This window comes from Phocoena sinus, chromosome 19 (assembly GCF_008692025.1).
Source record: "Phocoena sinus isolate mPhoSin1 chromosome 19, mPhoSin1.pri, whole genome shotgun sequence".
Lineage (NCBI taxonomy): Eukaryota > Metazoa > Chordata > Mammalia > Artiodactyla > Phocoenidae > Phocoena > Phocoena sinus.
In genome coordinates, this window is record NC_045781.1 from 47,439,812 (window position 1) to 47,462,758 (window position 22,947).

General features: G+C 38.7%; 1 long non-coding RNA gene across 1 annotated transcript in view; it reads left to right on the forward strand.

Moving 5' to 3' along the window:
- The window catches only part of LOC116744078, a 99,834-nt gene extending 81,809 nt beyond the window's left edge, over positions 1 to 18,025 (forward strand). The window contains exons 3-4 of the long non-coding RNA XR_004346948.1: positions 17,182 to 17,400; positions 17,890 to 18,025. This is a non-coding gene — a long non-coding RNA (uncharacterized LOC116744078). The remainder of the gene's footprint in view (positions 1 to 17,181; positions 17,401 to 17,889) is intronic.
- The last annotated feature ends 4,922 nt before the right edge of the window (positions 18,026 to 22,947 follow it).

A 22,947-nucleotide genomic window follows, 5' to 3' on the forward strand; every position in this document is an offset into this window, starting at 1 on the left:
CTTTTCTAAATGTTTGATAGAAGTCGCCTGTGAAGCCATCTGGTCCTGGACTTTTGTTTGTTGGAAGATTTTTAATCACAGTTTCAATTTCATGATTTGTGATTGGTCTGTTCATATTTTCTATTTCTTCCTGGTTCAGTCTTGGAAGGTTATATCTTTCTAAGAAGTTGTCCATTTCTTCCAGGCTGTCCATTTTATTAGCATAGAGTTGCTTGTAGTAGTCTCTTAGGATGCTTTGTATTTCTGTGGTGTCTGTTGTAACTTCTCCTTTTTCATTTCTAATTTTATCAATTTGAGTTCTCTCCCTCTTTTTCTTGATGAGCCTTGGCTAATGGTTTATCAATTTTGTTTATATTCTCAAAGAACCAGCTTTTAGTTTTATTGATCTTTGCTATTGTTTTCTTTGTTTCTATGTCATTTATTTCTGCTCTGATCTTTATGATTTCTTTCCTTCTGCTAACTTTGGGTTTTGTTTGTTCTTCTTTCTCTAGTTCCTGTAGGTGTAAGGTTAGATTATTTATTTGAGATTTTTCTTGTTTTTTGAGGTAGGCTTATATAGCTATAAACTTTCCTCTTAGAACTGCTTTTGCTGCATCCCATAGGTTTTGGATTGTCGTGTTTTCATTGTCATTTGTCTCTAGGTATTTCTTGATTTCTTCTTTGATTTCTTCAGTGAACTCTTGGTTATTTAGTAACGTAGTGTTTAGCCTCCATGTGTTTGTGTTTTTTACGTTTTTTCCCCTATAATTCATTTCTAATCTCATAGTGTTGTGGTCAGAAAAGTTGCTTGATATGGTTTCAATTTTCTTAAATTTACTGAGGCTTGATTTATGACCCAAGATGTGATCTATCCTGGAGAATGTTCCATGCACACTTGAGAAGGAAGTGTAATCTGCTGTTTATGGGTGGAATGTCCTATAAATATCAATTAAATCTATCTGGTCTGTTGTGTCATTTAAAGCTTCTGTTTTCTTATCTATTTTCATTTTGGATGATCTGTCCATTGGTGTAAGTGAGGTGTTAAAGTCCCCCACTATTATTGTGTTACTGTCAATTTCCTCTTTTACAGCTGTTAGCAGTTGCCTTATGTATTGAGGTGCTCCTATGTTGGGTGCATATATATTTATAATTGTTATATTTTCTTCTTGGATCGATCCCTTGATCATTATGTAGTGTCCTTCCTTGTTTCTTGTAACATTCTTTATTTTAAAGTCTATTTTATCTGATATGAGTATTGCTACTCCAGCTTTCTTTTGATTTCCATTTGCATGGAATATCTTTTTCCATCCCCTCACTTTCAGTCTGAATGTGTCCCTAGGTCTGAAGTGGGTCTCTTGTAGACAGCATATAGATGGGTCTTGTGTTTGTATCCATTCAGCCAGTGTCTGTTTTTTGGTTGGAGCATTTAATCCATTCACGTTTAAGGTAATTATTGATATGTATGTTCCTATGACCATTTTCTTAATTGTTTTGGGTTTGTTTTTGTAGTTCCTTTTCTTCTCTTGTGTTTCCCACTTAGAGAAGTTCCTTTAGCATTTGTTGTAGAGCTGGGTTGGTGGTGCTGAATTCTCTTAGCTTTTGCTTGTCTCTAAAGCTTTTGATTTCCCTGTCGAATGTGAATGAGATCTTTGCTGGGTAGAGTAATCTTGGTTGTAGGTTCTTCCCTTTCATCACTTTAAGTATATCATGCCACTCCCTTCTGGCTTGTAAAGTTTCTGCTGAGAAATCAGCTGTTAACCTTATGGGAGTTCCCTTGTATGTTATTTGTCATTTTTCCCTTGCTGCTTTCAATAATTTTTCTTTGTCTGTAATTTTTGCCAATTTGATTACTATGTGTCTGGGCATGCTTCTCCTTGGGTTTATCCTGTATGGAACTCGCTGCGCTTCCTGGACTTGGGTGGCTATTTCCTTTCCCGTGTTAGGGAAGTTTTTGACTATAATCTCTTCAAATATTTTCTCAGGTCCTTTCTCTCTCTCTTCTCCTCTGGGACCCCTATAATGCGAATGTTGTTGCGTTTAATGTTGTCCCAGAGGTCTCTTAGGCTGTCTTCATTTCTTTTCATTCTTTTTTCTTTATTCTGTTCTGTAGCAGTGAATTCCACCATTCTGTCTTCCAGGTCACTTATCCATTCTTCTGCCTCAGTTATTCTGCTATTGATTTCTTCTAGTGCATTTTTCATTTCAGTTATTGTATTGTTCATCTCTGTTTGTTTGTTCTTTAATTCTTCTAGGTCTTTGTTAAACATTTCTTGCATCTTCTCGATATTTGCCTCCATTCTTTTTTCGAGGTCCTGGATCATCTTCACTATCATTATTCTGAATTCTTTTTCTGGAAGGTTGCCTATCTCCACTTCATTTAGTTGTTTTTCTGGCGTTTTATCTTGTTCCTTCATCTGGTACATAACCCTCTGCCTTTTCATCTTGTCTGTCTTTCTGTGAACGTCGTTTTTGTTCCACAGGCTGCAGGATTGTAGTTCTTCTTGCTTCTGCTGTCTGCTGTCTGGTGGATGAGGCTATCTAGGAGGCTTGTGCAAGTTTCCTGATGGGAGGGACTGGTGGTGGGTAGAGCTGGGTGTTGCTCTGGTGAGCAGAACTCAGTAAAACTTTAATCTGCTTGACTGCTGATGAGTGGGGCTGGGTTCCCTCCCAGTTGGTTGTTTGGCCTGAGGCAACCCAACACTGAAGCCTACCTGGGCTCTTTGGTGAGGCTAATGGCAGACTCTGGGAAGGCTCACTCCAAGGAGTATTTCCCAGAACTTCTGCTGCCAGTGTCCTCGTCCCCGCAGTGAGCCAGAGCCACCCCCGCCTCCGCAGGAGACCTGCCAACACTAGCAGGTAGGTCTGGTTCAGTCTCCCCTGGGTTCACTGCTCCTTCCCCTGGGTCCTTATGTGCACACTACTTTGTGTGTGCCCTCCAAGAATGGAGTCTCTGGTTCCCCCAGTCCTGTCAAAGTCCTGCCATCAAATCCCACTAGCCTTCAAAGTCTGATTCTCTAGGAATTCCTCCTTCCATTGCTGAACCCCCAGGTTGGGCAGCCTGACGTGGGGCTCAGAACCTTCACTCCAGTGGGTGGACTTCTGTGGTATAAGTGTTCTCCAGTCTGTGAGTCACCCACCCAGCAGTGATGGGATTTGATTTTACTGTGATTGTGCCCCTGCCACCATTTCATTGTGGCTTCTCCTTTGTCTTTGGATGTGGGGTATCTTATTTGGTGAGTTCCAGTGTCTTCCTGTCGATGATTGTTCAGTAGCTAGTTGTGATTCTGGTGTTCTCACAAGAGGGAGTGAAAGCACTTCCTTCTACTTAGCCATCTTGGTTCAGCAAACCATACTTGCAGTTTTAAAATTAATAATTTGACAGAACTGACCAAAAGCCACTACTTAGTCACACTAGAAGGATTGAATTATTAATTTTTTTGTGAGGGAATTATTAATTTTTTTATTGTATCAAATAGAGGTAGGAGTCAGTTCTCTAAGAAGGACAATCCTTGAAATTCAGGTTAATTTATTTTGAAACTTTTCCACCAGGTAATTCTGTACTCTTGGGCAATTTACTTTACCTTTGTGTATATATATCTTTATTAGATGCATGGAGTGTTATACCACACAATACTTAATAATGCATAACCAATATGTTCAATTTTGTTTTCACTTCTATGGAAAAGGTATCATATAATCTTAAGATAATCCTATGATTAATATCTTTTCTAAGGCAAGGTCAAAAAGAAGCTTGTAGGTGATCCCATGAGTGGCCATTCTGCGAGGTGTAAGAACAAACCCAAACACTTCTGGTGTCAGTTTCCTTGTACCTGTGCTAGAGAATCTGCTCAAATGATAACATTTTCTGAAAAAACAACATCAGTTAGGATTCAAGGTTAAATATACCATTCATTAGAAAATTGGACCTCAAGGTTTAATTTTAAAACTTACTTAAAGGATATGTGCAAAATATATTAGTTCAGAATTAAAAAGATGTTGTTATGACTTCTACTCCCAGGAATGATGTAGTAGACACAGCAGGCAAGTGTGTCCATTGCAAAAAGAAATGCCTAATAAAATAAAAAAAATTTTTTGAAAATATCAGAGAGCTGTGGAGGCACAGGGATTAGATGAACCAAAATTCCATGGAGGAGAAAAAGTATCAGAGGTGAGGTAGTGATCTCCAGCTTTTTTTTTTTTTTTTTTTTAATTTGGGGGAGGGGCATTTCCTGATTCTGGGCGTGAACTGGGAGCTTACACAGACAGAAATCCTATCTTGGGGGAGAGAATAAACAACAAAGATTTTCCTGGTTATGCAGGGCTGATATAACAATAACAATGTCAGGCATTTTTTCCATGGAAAATTTGCACTGATCCTTGTATATAATGGCAGCTAGGGGTCTTGGTCAAAATGTTTTGAGAGGTAGAATGAAACATCCTGCAGCCTTGAGGTATGTAGGGAATAAAGATCCATCTGGGAGAAAACACAAAATTGGTCTTTCCAGTAAGATTTTTGGGGGCAGATTTTGAAACTAGTAGAAGTGGGAGGTAGAGGGCTGGACCGGAAACTCTGAAGGCAGAGATGGGTCTCTCACAGAGCTTTCCAGGGCTGAGGAAACAGAGACTCTTCAGGCTAGCAAGTGATATTTATTAGTTTCATTGAGCGTTTTGATTCCTAGAGAAAGGACTTCTATCATTATAATTCTACTTAAAGCATACCTTAAAATATTTGATTGCATGTGCATAGTGAGACTAACTTTATAGAGAACTTCCACATACTTTATTTCTTTTGTTTGAGCCCTTCTAACCTTGTCTGATATGTAGTTCTGGGGTAATTATGCTGCTTCCGTACAGGAGGAACCTGAGGTTCAGACAGTTTAAGAGGGAGGCTCAGTAATAAGAATGAGAGCTGGGCTAGAATGCAGGTGTTTTGACTGCTCATCCAGTGGCCATGCATTATAGACATCTAGGCAACTATTTTAACCGGTTACTCAGGAACTCTTAGCTGTACTTTATATATATATATATTTTATTTTTTTTTAGCTTTTGGCTGCACTGCGTGGTATGTGGGATCTTAGTTCCCCGACCAGGAATTGAACCCGTGCCCCCTGAAGTGGAAGCACAGAGTCTTAACCGCTGGGCCACCAGGGAAGTCCCTCTTAGCTGTACTTTAAATTTCATTGTGCAAATGGACCATTTTTGAATAACTGGTATTTACAAAAGTTGATCCTTCACTGGCAGTTACAACAAACAAACTGTTCAGAGCCACTGGGATCAATATTATTCTCCCTTGGAACTTGGATTAAATAAACTGGTATTGAAGATGAGAAGGTAAAAAGCATGGGGGCATGAATTTTGGTTTCAGGATACCAATTACAGCCAGGGTTTCACAGTGAATTATTTATATTTCTGTCACCTGAGGACTTCCAGAGGGCAATTGGGTTAATTCACATACTGTAATTCTCCAATTCTAATAAACTGTGGAGAGTTCTTAGTTGGTAATTAGAAAATGATTATACCTTTTCAGTAAAAGCCACATTTCTTTGACTATATTGATGTGATTATGCAATTACATTTCAAATTAGCTTGAATAATGTTCAACACAGGAATTCTAATTCTGGTCTGATCTGCCAGGTAACTTTGGCATGGGCAGATTTATGGGTGTCCTGAAGTGTAAGCACACTGTTCCTGGTTTTGAAGTGGTTTCTCAACTCGTCCTAGTGTTCTTGGCAACACGTGGGATGGCAGCAGGGGTTTAATTTCACCATTCAGTCTTAATTTTGTACATAACTCCCTTTTAATTATGACTTAAGTCTTTAATTTTTATGGAAACCAAGTGGCTCTATTTCAATATTATTTTCTTTTACTTAATAAGAACATACTAAGAGGGAAGAGATATGGGAACATATGTATATGTATAACTGATTCACTTTGTTATAAAGCAGAAACTAACACACCATTGTAGAGCAATTATACTCCAATAAAGATGTAAAAAAAAAAAGAACATACTGTAGTTAATCAAGAAATACCTCTAATGTACATTTACAATGATCAGACCAAGAAGGAGAATTTATTAATAATAATAATAACAATAATAAATTGGTTATTCCAAAATGTAGCAATCCACATAAATACAGCTCTGGAGAGTTGATAAAGAGTAGAGATTTGATAGAGTTCAAACAGTGGCACTTTTGAGAATCTAAGAGGATGAGAACCCAAATGGGGACATTGGGATAGTAAGTTTTAGCGTTGCACAGGTTAAACTGGGATATGTGGTAACCCTAATCATGGTTATGTCTATGTATGTGTAATATATGGCTTTGTGCTACATAGACCTACTTGTACCTAAGTGAAAAAATCAACATATATGCCTTTCTGTATATGCATTCACTTCAGTGGCTACTCTGTGCCAGGCACACTGGGAAATGGATATACTGAGTTCAATGAGACTCAGCCCCAGGGCTTGCAGAAACCGTATCTTGTGAACGTGGTAAATCCTGAGGGAGAGGTACAGATGACTGAGGTGGAGGAGCGTGTGTGTGCTGGGGGCAGATGCCGTCAACGGCTGTACTTCTCCAGCCAGCTCCACTACATTCCTGCCTTAGTCTTTGATGCCGATGTTTCAAACTGGTATAAACACCTCACACTGGCGTTTGAATTAGTTTGTTTCTAACATTGTATGGGCCTATCAGGAAAATGCCTCTAGTTTTCAAAAGGACGGGACTGGGCATGTGTGATTCATTTAAAGCTGCACTGTCCACTACGGTAGCTGCATGTGGCTATTTAATTTAAATTAGTGAAAATTAAATCAGATTAAGAGTTCAGTTCCTCAGGTGTACTAGTCACATCTCAAGTGCTCAGTAGCTGAATGTGGCTGACAGACACCAAATTGAACAACACCATGTGGAACATTTTCTTCATCTTAGAAGTTTCTCTAGGAGAGCACTGATTTAAGCGAATCCCACACCTCTAAATGCACATAGTAATTTCCTTTCCCCTTTAATAGCAGCATGTTTAGACCATTGCACATTCTGCCACGAGTCTGTGAAATGCTTTCATTCACTCATTTACTCATACAGCACATACTCATTAAGTACCTAGTATGTGCCAGACACAGGAATGAAGAAGATAGAAAAAGGACATGCATGTTATTCTCATTTAATTAAAACAATTTAGGTATTGTAAGTATTGAAAATGTCTTCCAATGATTAAGCCTTCTAACTGGGAAGCAAATTAATTTATGTTCAGCTTCCTAACATGGCACAATTGGGAAGTAACAAATACAGCATAAAATATGGGCAAGGAAAGTAAAATAGGAAAGTATAGTGATCAGTGATGTCAGAGCACCTCTACCATTGCTTATTGATTTTCTTCTTTCATTTTCTGAAAAACTATTATTTAATAACATCAAAACTCAAGAAGATGACTGAAGGTTATAAAAAAGTGTACCTGAGAGTAACTTTCAAATGAAGTAAGTAGGCAGACCCAGAAAATTCACAAGAACATTTGAGCAACATAGCAATTAATGGATTATAAGCCATACAAGATAACATCTGCAAAGACACAGCAAATTATGGTTTATGTAGGCTTTTAAAATTAGTGATAAAGAAATATAATCACGTACAATTACCCTTTCAGACTCTGATGTCAACTTTTACATTCAGTGTACTAAAAAGGCAAAACAAAACCTGGCTGTATTTGAAGAGGTAGTTAGTTTGATCCTGTGGTGAGAAGAGATTATGGTCCCAAAATAGCCTGCCCGTCTGGAGGATTTACCTAGGATTTAAGGGCATTAGCGTGGAAAGCTAGGGTTAAACAGTAGAATGAGTTGCCTAGGGAAGGTTAATCTACTTCCTATTTCTCAAGGTCATTTTGCTGAGAATAAGAGTGGAATTGGACTGAGGGTTGTTTGTAAGATGGCATGAGAAGGGAACAGGGTTTGATATGCCAGCCATTTCCCCCAATCTCCATGTGAGATCAATATACCTTTGATTTAAAAACCCTCGCCATCTCTTCTCAAAGCCAAGTTATCTACAGTATTGATTTCCCAGGTATTGTCAGGTTGGTTTCCTGAGACCATGTCTTCTGTGAGTCGCCTCAAAGTTTCTCCTTCTCTGCTGTTAGCGGAGACTTCCATGCCGTTAAATGCAATGATACTTCTTTAGTCTACACCTCCCTCCATCTTCAGGGAACACCTGCCACTTAAAGCAATTTCCTCACTTAAAGCAAGCTCTCCTTCTGGCATCCATGGCACCACACCAGTTTGACAACATCCCATTTTATTCTAGCTCCACAGCCATCATCTTGATTGGAGACACCAACAACTTTGGGTTACTGCCTCCTTCCTGCTCCACCCAGTTGTCACTCTTGTTGTAAATTATACATTTATAATATAAATTTGTTCATAGCATTTTCCACTAAGAGCCTCTGGTGACTTGCCATTGCATTTAAATAAATAATTAATTAATTTTTGGCTGCGTGCGGGCTTTCTCTAGTTGCGACAAGCGGGGGCTACTCTTTGTTGCGGTGCGTGGGCTTCTCATTGCGGTGGCTTCTCATTGTGGAGCACGGGCTCTAGGTGCCCGGGCTTCAGTAGTTGTGGCACGTGGGCTCAGTAGTTGTGGCTCACAGGCTCTAGAGTGCAGGCTCAGTAGTTGTGGCGCCGGGCTTAATTGCTCCGCTGCATGTGGGGTCTTCCCGGACCAGCACTTGAACCCGTGTCCCCTGCATTGCCACGCAGATTCTTAACTACTGTGCCACCAGGGAAGCCCTCTATTCTGTTTAACTGGAATATTTTTCCATCTTTGTGCCATGCCACCTTGTCATAATTAATATAGTTTTATAATGAGTCTTAATAACTAGTAATGTGGACCCTTCAACTTTGTTTTCAAAATTGTCTTAGGTATCTGTGGACTTTTAATTCACATACATATTTTAATATCAACTTTTCAATTTCCACAATATAAAAATACAGCTGGGATTTTCCTTTGGATTGTATTGAATGAATATATCAGTTTAGAAGGAATTATTATCTCTATAATATGTTGTCTTGAAATTCATAGACATTTGTCCTGTTTGTTTAGCTCTTTTATATCTTCTCTCAATAATGTCTTTAGTTTTCTGTGAAGAAGCATTGTATGTATTCTGTTAGGGTAATCCTTGAGTATTCTTTATGCTTTTATAACTATCACTTAAAAAACTCATTTTCTACCTCTTCCCAGTAGATAATAACGAAACTTTTTCATTCTGACTTTAATGAGCAATTTCGCTAGGTTCACTTACTCATTTTAATAGTTTTTCTGTGGAATGTTTTTGAATATGCCAGATGAACAACTGTGTGGTCTGTGACCAATCACAGGGATATTTACTTTTCCATTCTTTTTGCTTTGGTAGTTCTTTTACTTACCCACATGCGTAGCCAAGGACCTAAACTATTACAATGTGGAAGAGAAGAGGTGATAGAGGGTGTTTTGTCATGTTCCTGATCTTAGGAGGTGAGGTTTCAATATTTTACCATTAAGTGTGATGTTTGCTGTAGGTATTTTGTAGATGAGCCTCAATATCAGACTAATGTTAGATTCTTTTATTTCTAGTTTGCTAAGTTTCTGTAATGAATTTTTTCAAGTGCTTTTTCTGGCATCTATTGAGAAGACCTTTTTTTTTTTTTCTTTTCTTCTTCCAGTGTGGTGAATTGTTTGGCTTTTCTTTCTCCCTCCCTCCCTCCTTTTCTTCTTTCTTTCTTTCTTCCTTCCTTTCTCTTCCCTCCCTCCCTCCCACCCTCCATTTCTTCCTCTCCCTCTCCCTTCCTTCCTTCTTTCCTTCCTCCCTCCCTTCCTCCCTCCCCCCCGTCTCTTTCTCTCCCTCTCTCTTTCTCTCTCTCTCTTTCTTTCTTTCTTTCAACTGTGGGAACAACGTTGCATTCATGGATTGTGATGCATTTCTGGATCCAATTCAATGGATTGTGATGTATTTATTACCTTTTTAATATATCGATGGCTTATATGGAAATCAATTTTGCAACTATGCTCATGACGGTTATTAGTCTGTAATTCACTTTTCTTGCAATGTCCTTTCCAGATTTTAATATGAAAGTTAGGTTGGCCTCATTGCATAAATTGGGGGTATATGTCCTCCTTATTTTGGATTAAAAAAATCCTTCTGACCTGTGTATCACATGAATTATCAAATGCCTGAAGGAAAAGGGGCCCAGAATGTTAAGTTCACTTCCCTGGGCTTCATTTCTCTCCAGGAATGTGTTCCTTGAGTCCTGGCTGCCTTGGTAGCTCTCTGATATCTTCAACCTGAAGTTTTCTGTATTTTATTCATCTTTTAAAGATTTTCTTGGTGAGAGGTTCATTTTGCCACAGGCTGGCCTACCATGGGAAGTGAAAGCCTCCCTCATTTTTAACCCCCATCTCCAGTTCTTGCTATTTTTCACAAAGGGCAGACAGATCAAGAATTTTTCAGCTTGTGTGTTACAAGTATTCATTAGAGACTTGTAGACTGCTGTCTGTGCTCACCTTCTCATGGTTGAATGCTTTAGGAATGAAGAAGAATATTTACTGAGACAAATGCTTCTGTCAGCTTGACAATGCTCTTTTCAAACTGGGTGCCTCTCAAAGCAAGCTCTGCATGGTTCATTACCCCTTTGCTGCCCTACCCTCATCTTTAAAGATTTGCTTTAGATGATGCTAGTCTGCAGAGGTTTCTGTTTTCTGGTATATACAAGTTTTAGTTGTTTTAGAAGTCTTAGAAAAGTTAAGAAACATGTTCTTCATAGTGAAGAATGCTTATTTTAATCTTGATTAGAATCTCTTATAAACCTGCCCTGGAGGAATTTCTTTGGGTAAAATCTGGTTAGATGTTAAATCAGGCAGAAAGGCACACACATATACAAACTGATTCTAAAAGGTGAAATCAAATTTTAACAAATAATATTTTCACAGGGAATGATGTCAGCAAGATGGCAGAATAGGAGTTCCCTCTTTGTATCCCTACTCAGCAATAATAATTTGGCAGCCATCTTGGACAGAAGTGCCTTAGTGGGAGATTTGGGATCCAGGTAGGAGATTGTTAAATCCTATTGGAGCCCAAGACCAGTGAGGGCTCTTTTGAGAAGGCAGATCCATGCCCAGGCTGCTGAATTGCCAACTGTGGTCCCAGCTAGACCCAGAAACGTCTCCTTCCCTTGTGGATATTATATCTCGTTTTGGCCGTGGTCCTGCCACCAGCACCATTTGTTACAGAATCCAGCAGGAGTGATGCCTGCCTGTGCCTCAGGTCTACACTAATAGAACAGAATCGACAGCTCAGAAATAAACCCACATGTACACAGTTAATTCATAATTGACAAGGGAGCCAAGAATACTCAATGGAGGAAGGATAGTCTCTTCAATAAATGGTGTTGGGAAAACTGGACAGCTACATGTAAAAGAATGACATTAGAACACTTCCTAACACCATACACAAAAATAAACTCCAAATGGATTAAAGACCTAAATGTAAGACCAGACACTATAAAACTCTCACAGGGGGCTTCCCTGGTGGCGCAGTAGTTAAGAATCCACCTGCCAATGCAGGGGACACGGGTTCAAGCCCTGGTCTGGGAAGATCCCACATGCCGCGGAGCAACTAAGCCCGTGTGCCACAACTACTGAGCCTGTGCTCTAGAGCCCACAAGCCACAACCACTGAGCCCACATGCTACAACTACTGAAGTCCATGTGCCGAGAGCCCGTGCTCTGCAACAAGAGAAGCCACCGCAATGAGAAGCCCACGCACCACAACAAAGAGTAGCCCCTCCTCACCGCAACGAGAGAAAAGCCCATGCGCAACAATGAAGACCCAGCGCAGTCAAAAATAAAATAAATAAAATTTAAAAAAAAAGAAATACTTAAAAAAATAAACAAAAAGCAAACTCTTAGAGGAAAACATAGGAAAAACACTCTTTGACATAAACCACAGCAAGATCCTTTTTGACCCACCTCCTAGAGTAATAAAAATAAAAACAAAAATAAATAAATGGGACCTAATGAAACAAAAGCTTTTGCACAGCAAAGAAAATCATAAACACGATGAAAAGACAACCCTCAGAATGGGAGAAAATATTTGTAAATGAAACAATGGACAAAGGGTTAATCTCCAAAATATACAAAGAGCTCATGGAGCTCAATATCAAAAAAACAAACAACTCAATTAAAAAATGGGCAGAAGGGCTTCCCTGGTGGCGCAGTGGTTGAGAGTCCGCCTGCCGATGCAGGGAACACGGATTCGTGCCCCGGTCCGGGAAGATCCCACATGCTGCAGAGCGGCTAGGCCCGTGAGCCATGGCCGCTAAGCCTGCGCGTCCGGAGCCTGTGGTCCGCAATGGGAGAGGCCACAACAGTGAGAGGCCCGCGTATAGCAAAAAAAAAAAAAAAAGGGCAGAAGACCTAAATAGACATTTCACTAAAGAAGAGATACAGATGGCCAAGAGACACATGAAAAGATGTTCAACACCACTAATTACTAGAGAAATGCAAATCAAAACTACAATGAGGTTACCACCTCACGCCGTTCAGAATGGCCATTATCAAAAAATCTAGAAAGAATAAATGCTGGAAAGGGTGTGGTGAAAAAGGAACCCTCCTGCACTGTTGGTGGGAATGTAAATTGATACAACCACTATGGAGGTTCCTTAAATGACTAAAAATAGAATTACTGTATGATCCATCAATCCCACTATTGGACATATACCCAGAGAAAACCATAATTCAAAAAGACGCATGCACCCCATTGTTCATTGCAGCACTACTTACAATAGCCAGGACATGGAAGCAACCTAAATGCCCATCGACAGACGAATGGATAAAGAAGATGTGGTACATATATACAATGGAACATTACTCAGCCATAAAAAGGAACGAAATTGGGTCATTTGTTGAGACGTGGATGGATCTAGAAACTGTCACACAGAGTGAGGTCAGAAAGAGAAAAACAAATATCGTATATTAATGCATATTTGTGGAACCTAGAAAAATGGTACAGATGAACCGGTTTGCAGGGCAGAAATTGAGACACAGATTTAGAGAACAAATGTGTGGACACCAAGGGGGGAAAGAGGCAGGGGGTGGGAGTGGTGATGTGATGAATTGGGTGATTGGGATCGACATGTATACACTGCTGTGTATAAAATGGATGACGAGTAAGAACCTGCTGTATAAAAAAATAAAATAAAATTCAAAAGTTCAAAAAAAAATCAAAAAAAAAAAAAAGAGACATGTACCACAATGTTCATTGCAGCACTATTTACAGTAGCCCGGACATGGAAGCAACCTGAATGTGCATCCACAGATGAATAGATAGAGAAGATGTGGCACATATATACAATGGAATATTACTCAGCTATAAAAAGAAACGAGATTGGGTTATTTGTGGTGAGGTGGATGGACCTAGAGTCTGTCATACAGAGTGAAGTAAGTCCGAAAGAGGAAAACAAATACTGTATGCTAACACATATATATGGAATCTTAAAAAATGGTACTGATGAACCTAGTGGCAGGGCAGGAATAAAGACATAGACATAGAGAGTGGACTTGAGGACATGGAGGAGGGGGAAGGGGAAGCTGGGGTGAAGTGAGAGTAGCATCGACATATATACACTGCCAAATGTAAAATAGATAGCTAGTGGGAAGCAGCCGCATAGCACAGGGAGATCAGCTCCGTGCTTTGCGATGACCTAGAGGGGTGGGATAGGGAGTGTGGGAGGGAGGCTCACAAGGGAGGGCATATGGGGATATATGTATGCATATGACTGATTCACTTTGTTGTACAACAGAAACTAACACAGCATTGTGAAGCAATCATACTCCAATAAAGATCTATTAAAAAAACATTTTGAAGTAAATTATATTACATTTAAAAAAATAAATAAAACACAGGTTGACTTTTTGTAGTTTTCACTGAGGCTCAAATCAGGAACGTAGGAAATGTAATTTAATGCATAAATGTATCCCTTAATCTCTCATCTTTGATACTTGAGTTTAAATCTCAGAATCGAACTTCAGTTATTGAATGATAATCAGCCTTTCTGGCTTTTCCTTACTGTCAACTTTTACTTTCTATTGACATTTTAATCTGTTGCTTTACTGAAGGCCTTTTCAATAAGTGTGAGTATCCTTCATAGGCAAAATTGCCAGATTTAGAAAATAAAAATACAGTGTAAGTATATCTTATGCAATATTTGAGAGCTACTTATATTAAAAATCTATTTGTTGTTTATCTAAGATTCAGACTTAATGGGGAATCCTGTATTTAGCTGGTAATCCTATTCTTAGGGCAAGAAAAAAATAAAGTTGAAATTGCGTTTTTCATAAGTAGTCAGAAAACAAGGAGACAGATATTCTGGCTGAGAATTTGGTGTTTTCTATAGATTTTCTTTGTCCATGTCCTCGCTCACACTTTTGTGAGCTACTCTTCATGATAATCTGTACTAACCAGACTCTTTTAATTTGTGGAAGAATTTTGTCAATGTGAGAATTTAAACATGTTCAATTTATAAGACTCCTTTTCTCTTTTTTTTTTCCAAATGAACAAATCAAAAATTTACTCTAGACTGTTGCTCATACACTGCCACATTCCTTCTGTGTGGTCTGGACCAATCTATAGCTAACAAGTGACCAAATAGAGTTGCATGATAAGACAGACTTCTTTTCTTTATTTGAATACCCCAATTATAGGTCAAATCCAAAATTTTTTTTTTTTTTTTTTTTTTTTTTTTTTGTGGTACACGGGCCTCTCACTGTTGTGGCCTCTCCCGTTGCGGAGCACAGGCTCCGGGAGCGCAGGCTCAGCGGCCAGCTCCGCAGCATGTGGGATCTTCCCAGACCAGGGTACGAACCCGTGTCCCCTGCATCGGCAGGCGCACTCTCAACCACTGCGCCACCAGGGAAGCCCCCTAATATCCAAAATTTTACATAGTATTTGGTATATCTTTTATGAGGATTAAATACATCATTTATGTCAGATGTTACATTCCAACCTGAAGATTCAGATTTCCTGAATGGATATCTGCACAGGCCTTCTGACCAAGTCCAGAGATCAGTATTCATTAGGAAGAAGTTCAATGGCATAGAAGAAAGGGCACTGAGAATTAGGATATTTATATCCTGATCTTGGCATTGCCCCTGGGAAAGTAGCATCAATCTTGTGTCTCTGTTTCTCAATCTGTTAAATGAGGCAATTGGACTACATCTGCATTTCACAAAGTGCTCTAAGAACTGTCTTTGTAACAGTGTTTCTGGGGTCAGGAAAATTGTTAAAAAAACTGAATACTCCATGGGGTATTCAAACTATAATATTAAAGTTTATATATATAATACCTAATATATGTAATATATCATAACATTAGATATTACATATGTTATATGATGCATATAAAAATTAATATTATAATGTTAAAGTCTATATATAATATTTATTATATATTATATTATATATTCTATTAATATTATAAATTTATAAAAGTATACATTTTAGCAACCACGAAGCTCTGAGAAGCATGTGGGGTCAAAAGAACAACAAACCACAGACAATGTAAGTTTGCATTCTGCAAACTTTTTGACTACAAAGCCTCTTCTGAGAAAGCTGTTAGCATCATATGGGCCACCTGGAGGATACCGGATTTGATGAGTATAATATCCTCTTCAGCTCCAACATGCTGTGGATATCCTTAGAAAGATCCGGCTTTGGTGAAATGCAATAATGGCTCATCTTTCAGGAGGCTGAGGTGTTTTGGCTCAAACTGTGCAAACAGTGAGGAGACCTGGAATATTCAGAGTACGCAGTGACGACAGGGAGGCTGGTGAGCCTCTTTTTTTAAATTTTTAATTAAAAAATTTTTTTAAAATTAATTTATTTTTGGCTGTGTTGGGTCTTTGTTGCTGTGCATGGGCTTTCTCTAGTTGCGGTGAGCGGGGCCTACTCTTCGTTGCGGTGCGCGGGCTTCTCGTTGTGGTGGCTTCTCTTGTTTTAGAGCACAGGCTCTAGGCACGCGGGCTTCAGTAGTTGTGGCTCACGGTCCTTTTGTTTTATTTATAGACAACATCGACACCATCACCAGCATCTTCTTTGGCTTTTAGGAAGGCTGCATTTATTCAGGTGTAATCTTCCCTTTTCAATTTTATTTTGATTTGATTTGATTTGACGAGGGTGTTGTAATGGGAAGTTTTGTGTTAAAACAGAGAGAGAACACAATTTAAGTTTTCTGAAGGAGTAGTCCCTCCCTTTTTTCACCTCTCAACTCCTGGTCTGTTCTCCTTTGAGTGCTCTCTTAATGCCTCGCCGGGGCCTCAGAAATTAAAATGTCACTTTTATTACTATTATTCTGATTTTCTAATTTGGGATATTTTCTCAATTCATATTTATGTCACATATGAGTTTAAAAAACTGAGCTCTTTATTTTATAGTCAAAATCTTAAGTCTTCTGGCTTTTGGCAGAAAATCATCAGCTTTTTAAGTTACTCATGTGGCTTCTGAGAAATGGGGCTGCTGTGATTGATGTCTCGGCCACAAAATACCTAGTCTGTTTAAAACATGGTAGAGAGATGAGGAAGCACACGTGTCCACATTGTCTTATGAGCTGAATTAGATCTCCTAAAATTCACATGTTTAAGTCTTAACCGTACCTAAGAATGTGACTGTATTTGGAGATGGGGTTTTAAAAGAGGCAATTAAGTTAAAATGAGGTCATTAGGGTGGGTCCTAACCCAATATAAGAAGCAGAAATTAGGACACGGGCACATATAGAGGGAAGACCATGTGAGGACACAGGGAGAAGGTGGCCATCTACAAGCCAGGGAGAGGGGCCTCAGAAGAAATCAACCCTGCTGACACCTTGATCTCAGACTTCTAGCCTCCAGAATTGTGAGAAAAACTGCTTTGTTGAAGCCACCAAGCCTGTGGTATTTGTTAATGCAGCCTGAGGAGGCTAAAACACACAGGTATCCCTGGAAGCAGACTCTCACCACTTCCCATACACAGGTGAGATTGTTGCCTGGAAAATGTAATACTTTTGGTCAGAGAAATGTTCACCTGGTTTCTCAACTCCTATGCTGATGAAATAATATTGGCAATATCTTTAGCACGTTTCCTAGAGGGGATGATCAGTGAATAAGTAACTTGATAAAGAAATAGCATCCAAATAAATGGGTGTTTCTTTTCACAGATGCCTTCCACTGCCCACGGGAACAGTTCTTCTCATCCCTTTTCTCACAAAGGAATATCATAGAGAAAAAATTGAAAAATACTTCCCCATGTGAAGGAGCTTTGGTTCAGCTGCAGAGCTAAACTCACATCTGCACTAAATTGGAATTGGCTGTGAATGATTACAAATGAAAATCTGTTGTTGCTGAAGGATCTTATTTGCAACAAAAGACAAGAACAGGTATTTCATAGTGTCACTGTGTTCTAGTATGTGGTCTTTATACCTGGGCTCCTGATTGCTTTCCTGTGCCTTGTTAAATTTATTGCTTTTCTGGACCTTGTACAAGAAAAATTGCTTTAAAAAACAATAAGCTCTGGGCAGTATGACAAACTCCTGTATATACTTTTACCTTTTCTTCTGAACTCATTGAATTTGTGCATTAAAAAATTACCATTATTTGTTAAAAATTATATTAAAAATTACCATTCTCCTCCCTTTTGCCTAAACATATTTAGTCTCTTATTTGAATTACCTTTATATCTTTGTTTCAGAATTTAACTTGAACTTATATTAAACCTTTAACCAAATACAGAAATGATTCTTTCCCCTTGACTTAATGTTACAAAGTACTTGTCTTAGCATATAGGAATTGCACACATAATTGTAGTTTTATCTAGATCTCAGTCTTTGGCTCCATTCTTATTTTTATTCCTGTATCTATCCATCCAGGAACAAAGAAAATGCAACATACCATGCAGTATTAGAACTTCAAAGGAAAACAAAATGCATGTTTACAGGTAAAGAATCCTCCAAAAATTCTAGGGTTCGGTTAAAAATTCTCTTCCAAACCTCTTAGCAAGCCCAGTGAGAAAGAAAACACATTTGTTTTCAAATTGTAAGTAAGGAAAAAAAATGCTTTTTAACCATATGACCTTAGGCAAATTAAGTAATCACCCTGTGCCTCCATTTCTTCATAAGCTTAATAAGAATGTTAGAAGTAACTTCGTTATATAGGCATGTTATGAGGATTAAATCAAATGTGCCAGTATTAGTAAAGCATTTAGAACAGTGGCTGGCACAAGGTAAGCACTATTTGAGTGTTTTTAAAATAAAACAATAAAATAAATGCTAAGGAAAATTCTCAAGGAATGTAAAGTTTCACCCAGTACCTAATTTTAAAGGATAGTTCTCATTGGGAGCTTCGCCTTATCAACAGGAGAGTAAGAGAGACAAGGTAAAAATGTTCACTTATGACTTCTTTGTCGCAAACACGTTTGTGGGATTTGTGGAATGTTTTCTTGACTCATCCCTCAGTAGGTGCTGAGGACAGAACGTTGAAATCAGGGAAAGCAATTTTGCAGCAGGCCAGGATAATATGTTCTGAACATGCAATGTCCTGATGATCGGGCTTTAGCTCTGGATTATAAAGAAATGGATGGACGCATTTGCTTCCAACAACCATTTATAAATATCTATTTTCTGGGCTTCTCTGGTGGCGCAGTGGTTTAGAGTCCGCCTGCTGATGCAGGGGACGTGGGTTCGTGCCCCGGTCCGGGAAGATCCCACATGCCGCGGAGCGGCTAGGCCCGTGAGCCATGGCCGCTGAGCCTGCGCGTCCGGGGCCTGTGCTCCACAACGGAAGAGGCCACAACAGTGAGCGGCCCGCGTACCGCAAAAAAAAAAAAAAAAAAAAAAAAAAAAAAATCTCTTCTCTTCTCTGGGCATTTTACAAGTTGTGCAGTGGAAGCATGGTGTTATAGTCTCTGCTAGGGCTTCACATGAAAACACTGTGTCCTGCTGATAAAGCCAGGGATTCAGTGTAGCAGTTGCTGGTCAATAGCAGACACACCTGCTTTCATATCACTGGCTATGCCAGTGGCTGGCTTGTGACCTCGGGCAAGTTATTCCACTTCTTAGGATCCTTGGTTTCACCAGATGAGCCGTTGCAATCTCAAAATAGTGCTTTGAGAATGAAGGAGATTATGCACATGTCGCATGGACACTGTGACTGATTGCATAGGGGTGATGATGACAAGGGGGGAGTCTGACTTCTTTTAGTTTGGCGACTGTGTTGGGCCTCAGGCTCCTCATCTGCAAATGGGAAAAGTAATAGCACCTTTCTCACACAGCTGTTGCAAGGTTTAAATGCAAGAGCAAAACACGGTGATTGGCATATATTAAGGGTTTCAGAAAGGTTACCTGTTATGTTTTACTCAATCTTATACTAAATACTGCACATACTATAGTCTAATTGAAATTATACTAGGTAAAAATGGCGTATTTTGGGAACAGAGTTTTAGAAAAGAATTTTCAACCCTGTTTTCACAAACAAAATGCAAGTTTATTATGTAAACCTTTATTATTATAGAAGCAGTACTTCTATAAGAAATGCCATGCAAACAAAAATATAAAATAAAAACATACATTCCCACGGCACAGAGATTACCACAGTAACACTCTAGTAACACTCCACCTACATTTTCCCTAAGAATATATGGGAGTAATATATGTGTCTATCTATATTTTTAAGACATTTTTGAGCAGTTTTAGGGTCACAGAAAATTAAGATATAGAGACTTCCCATACACCCCCTCTCCCAACACAGGCATAGCCTACCTCACTATCAAGATCCCCCACCAGAGTGTGTACATATGTTACAACAGATGAACCTATATTGACACATCATTATCAACCAAAGTCCATAGTTTACATTAAAGTTCGTTCTGGGTGTTGTACATTCTATGTGTTTAGACAACTGTATAATGACGTATCCACCATGACAGTATGATAGAGAGCATTTTCACTTCCCTAATAAACCTCTGTAGTATTTTTAACCATAGTGATCATACTGTACACATTGTTTTATGATATGCTTTTTTCAGTTAACTATCTTGGTCTCTACAGATGAGTAAATTTTATCTCACCTAATATCTGAAACATGATAAACTATTTCCAAGTGTTCCAGTTATATTTTTTATAGCTGGTTTGTACAAATCACTATCCAATCCAGAACCACATAAGTGCTTGTGTTTCAATAATTGTTTTTTTTTGCCATGAAAATTTCTTTTTTTTTTAAACATCTTTATTGGAGTATAATTGCTTTACAATGGTGTGTTAGTTTCTGCTTTATAACAAAGTGAATCAGCTATACATATACATATGTTCCCATATGTCTTCCCTCTTGCGTCTCCCTCCCTCCCACCCTCCCTATCCCACCCCTCTAGGTGGTCACAAAGCACCGAGCTGATCTCCCTGTACTATGAGGCTGCTTCCCACTAGCGATCTATTTTACATTTGGTAGTGTATATATATATATATGTCCATTCAATAATTTTTTATTTGTGTTTGAACAGCTCTATTTCAGTCTAATTTATATACAGTAAAATGCAAAGGTCTTAAGTGTACAGTTCAGTGAGCTTTGACACCCGTATAAACCTATGAAGCCAATGTGGGAATAAAGATATAGAATATTTCATCACCTTCAAAGCTTCTGAGTACCCTGTTTCAGTCCATTGCTCCCCAAGAGGCAAGTACTCTTCTGATATCTCTCATTGTAAGTTAGTTTTGATTGTTTTTGAACTTTATGTAAATGGAATGATTTGGTATTTATTCCCTATGAGTCTGGATTCTTTCACTAAACATAATGTTTTTGAAATACATCCATGTTGTGTGGATTAATAGTCCATCCTTTTTTAATTGCTGAGTAGAAATACTTCACATCTATAGACCGTGGTTTGTTTATCCATTCTCTTGTTGTGGTGGGTTCAATAATGGCCCCCAAATTCTGTGACATTCCTCCCACTGAGAACTGAGGTCTGTGTCTCCATCCTTGAATCTGGGTTCTGTGCTTGTTGACAATAGAAACTGGAAGCTTCTACTGCCTGTTTCTTGGGGCACTTACTCTTGGAATACGATGACCATACTGTGCAAAAGCGCATGCAGCAGTGTGGAGAGGCCCAGGCAGAGAGGGACTGCAGCCTCCAGCAGTATTCAGTTATTAAAACAATTGTTTTTTTTAGCTCAATAATGTGAATTTTATTTAAGTTTACAGATCCCTCATAAAATCCACTATCTCTAAACTCATTCGATTTATCTTTTTCTTTCAATTATTTAACATATTTATAACACTTGTTTTAAAGTCTTTGTCTGTAGATTTCAGAGTCATTAGTAAGTCTTTAAAAAAATTATTTATTTTTATTTCGTCGTGCCAGGTTTTAGTTGCGGCAGGTGGGCTCCTTAGTTGTGGCATGTGGGCTCCTTAGTTGTGGCATATGAACTCTTAGTTGCAGCATGCATGTGGTATCTAGTTCCCTGACCAGGGATTGAACCTGGGTCCTCTGCATTGGGAGTGCGGAGTCTTAACCACTGTGCCACCAGGGAAGTCCCAGTAAGTCTTTCTTTATTGAATTTCCTTCTCTTGATTATGGGTCAATTCACCTGCTTCTTTACATGTCTTATAAACTTTTATTGTATACCAGTCATTAAAGAACAGTCATAAGTGAAATATGATGATTTTACTTCTTTTCTCTATTCTCAGAGAGTGCAAGAACTTCCTTCAACCAGGCAGCCAATACCAGGTCTATTCTTTTTTTTTTTTTTTTGCGGTACGCGGGCCTCTCACTGTTGTGGCCTCTCCCGTTGCAGAGCACAGGCTCCGGACGCGCGGGCTCAGCGGCCATGGCTCACGGGCCCAGCCGCTCCGCGACATGTGGGATCTTCCTGGACCAGGGCACGAACCCATGTCCCCTGCATCGGCAGGCGGACTCTCAACAACTGCGCCACCAGGAAAGCCCCCAGGTCTATTCTTTTAGATTCCACTTACTTCAGTCTGGGTCAGAGCTGGATTACAGTTGCAGTTAGTCTTAGTTTATAGCTGATTCAATTATAATTTAGGAGATCTCACTTTGTCCTTCAGCTCAACCACCAACTTACTTTATTTATTATTAATTAATTAATTTTAATTAAAATTTTATTGTAGTAACATTATATAAATTTATATGTATAACATTGTATATATTATAACATTATGTTTCACATGTACAACATTATATTTCTACTTCTGTATACACTATAGTGTGCTCACCACTCCAAATTTTTAATTTAATTTTTTTATTGAAATATAGTTGATTTACAATATAGTGTTAATTTCTGCTGTACAGCAAAGTGATTCAGTTATACATATATATATATTCTTTTTTTAATATTCTTTTCCATTATGGTTTATCATAAGATATTGAATACAGCTCTCTGTGCTATACAGTAGGACCTTGTTGTTAACCTCCCACTCCATCCTTCCTCCAACCCCTTCCCCCTTGGCAACCACAAGTCTGTTCTCTATGTCCGTGAATCTGTTTCTGTTTCATCGATAGGTTCATTTGTGTCATATTTTAGATTCCACATATAAGTGATATCATATGTCTTTCTCTTTCTGACTTACTTCACTTACTATGATAATCTCTAGTTGTATCAATGTTGCTGCAAAAGGCATTATTTCATTCTTTTTTATGGCTGAGTAGTATTCCATTGTAAACATGTACCACATCTTCTTTATCCATTCATCTGTCGATGGACATTTAGGTTGTTTCCATGTCTTAGCTATTGTGAATAGTGCTGCTATGAACATAGGGGTGCATGTATCTTTTTGAATTAGAGTTTTGTCTGGATATATGCCCAGGAATGGAATTGCTGGATCATATGGTAATTCTATTTTTAGTTTTCTGAGGAATCTTCATACTGTTTTTCATAGTGGCTGCACCAACTTACATTCCCACCAACAGTGTAGGATGG